This window comes from Penaeus chinensis, chromosome 39 (genome assembly GCF_019202785.1).
Source record: "Penaeus chinensis breed Huanghai No. 1 chromosome 39, ASM1920278v2, whole genome shotgun sequence".
NCBI lineage: Eukaryota > Metazoa > Arthropoda > Malacostraca > Decapoda > Penaeidae > Penaeus > Penaeus chinensis.
Genome location: NC_061857.1, coordinates 3,035,861 through 3,038,360, shown reverse-complemented (window position 1 = coordinate 3,038,360; position 2,500 = coordinate 3,035,861). Strand labels below are relative to the sequence as shown.

General features: G+C 39.8%; 1 protein-coding gene across 3 annotated transcripts in view; it reads right to left on the bottom strand.

Moving 5' to 3' along the window:
- The window catches only part of LOC125046719 (protein mesh-like), a 22,164-nt gene that overhangs the window by 14,535 nt on the left and 5,129 nt on the right, over window positions 1-2,500 (bottom strand). The window lies entirely within an intron of this gene.

Sequence of the window (2,500 nt, the reverse complement as noted above, 5' to 3'; positions counted from 1 at the left end):
CTCATTATATCCACATTCCAGATAGCACTGACTCATCTGTCCAACTGCATTCGTCGACATTAAAAGAAAGACGCTAACTGTCTTCCACATTCAAAGGCCTGAACTCGGTCCACTTTGACCATTCTTCGTCATCCTAGAGCAACTATGCCAGGAACAAAGGCTCCTTGTTGCCCAGGCTCCCTTGACGCTTTCCGCGTAGCCCAAGGCTCCTTCCCTTTTCATCCTCTCGCGCGACCTATTCTGCCTCCTTACGTCCGGGTCTGTTGCCGGATCATGACACATTCAGAGTGCAAAATACAGAAATAAGAAATTATGAGCACGATACAAAATAGCTAGTCATTTATTTTTCTTTATAGCAAATGTGTAATTTCAATACCCGATAAGTGAGGGAACTATATGTTTTTGCAAATGACCTTGCAGAACTTATCTTTATCTTATCTTGTCTCAAGAACATAATTTTTCAGAGTTAACAGGTTTATGTTGTTCACATTTGAGGAACTATTTGAAAAAAAATAAACTTCACGCACATCTTACACTTTTGGAATCCTCCCCTAATCTCTCTTGACATGTCGGTCCTCTGGTTGAAGGTATTTCCAAATGAATCTACAATGTTTGGCTTTACAGGGAAATGGATCTGTTGGATTTGTGGCCACAGAGAACCTACCGCCGTAACCTAACTAATGTCTAGCTCATTCAGCAAACCCGAACACGCAATATGCCTTGCTTTCAAAAACTGCCATTTCACCAGTTAACTATGTTGGGTTTCGGTCTGTTTTTGTGGCTCTCTCATCTCAGCCTGACCTGTGTTCGAGGGTCTCTTCAAAAGAGTCATGTCCCTCAGCTAAGGGCGCTCGGGTCTTCATTCCAGCTTTTCGTCATCGTTGCTCATTGGAACAGAAACAAGGACTTTCTGTTTTCTGGTCTCTTCGCATAACTCAACCGTATTTAGAGAGCGGCAGACACTCAACTATGCACAAAATAGTTTTATTAAAAGATACGACAATCGCTTCGAAATCCCTCACGAAAATTTCGAAACGCTGGTCACATCTTTCAGTAACCAAACATTACCCAAACACCCAGACGGTTGGGAGAACAATTCACACCGGCTGAACTGGCGGGTATCGGTCAGATTCATTGCTACATGTGATATCTACCTACTTGCCTATCTATCTATTTACTCATCTACCTATCTATATATTTATCTATCTGCCTGCCTACATTTCAATCTATCTACATACATATATGTGACACAAACACAAACACAGTAACGTGTACACAAAGATGAAAGGAAAACTGCCACAGTAAGAAATGAATAAGAATCGGAACGTTTCGAACACTTCACGAGTTCCTCGTCAGACGATTCTTATTCATTTCTTACTGTGGCAGTTTTCCTTTCATACATATATGTGTATATCTGTTTATCTGGCTGTATATCTACTTTTGCCTATCTATCTATATATCTATATATCTATCTATCTATCTATCTATCCATATGTATATCTATTTACCTAACTATAACGATTCTTATCCGTGTTTTAGCTAATTACACAATATTCTTATCCCTGCGGACATATATGACTAATAAGGATAATAACGGGCCTTGCAGTTGGACACACGCATGTAAGGACATTTCTTTCTTTTCATCATGACTAACAGATTTTTTCAAAAGGTCATCGGGAGGAAATTAACACATTGCAGTGCAATTAGGTCCACGTATTTAAAGATCAATTCTGTCAATAATACTTTGTGATATGAGTTATCAACAAAAAAATGTACATGAAACTCGAACTCTGAAACAACAAAGCATATCGAACGTAATAAATAAACATCCATGACTGTCCTGCTGCCCGACAACTGCTTCGAATACCCGGGCGCTTCGAGGGCTGAGTGTTCACAGCGGTGATTGTCGTTATCCTTATCTTTTGTTACACTTCTCTTATCAAAGTGACAAAGCCCCGAATCGATTTCACTGACATTCACAATCGAAACTGTCTGTGTTGTCTGGATTCCAATGAGGCGACAATGCGAACGGCATATTATTACTTGGCACATAAACCTTTCTCTCGAATACGGCAATACTGTTTCAAACGATTCCTAATTGTATTGGTTGTTTCTTTATCAAACGGTCGTCCGATGGCAACGTCGCTGGTTATTGAAGGTGGAGATTAAGATTTTTATCATTTCCTTTATCAACATTTCAAACTACGTCCACGCGATAACGATAAACGGACTATTTACATATGAGTTTTTGACATGAAAATTATGTATAAAGGAGAAAGTGGGTGTGAGTGAGAGAGAGAAGAGGAAAGAGCAAGAGAAGAGAAGAGAAGAGAAAGAGAAGAGAAGAGAAGTGAGGAGAAGAGAAGAGAAGAGAAGAGAAGAGAAGAGAAGAGAGGAGAAGAGAAGAGAAGAGAAGAGAAGAGAAGAGAAGAGAAGAGAAGAGAAGAGAGGAGAAGAGAAGAGAAGAGAAGAGAAGAGAAAGAGAAGAGAAAGGAAGAGA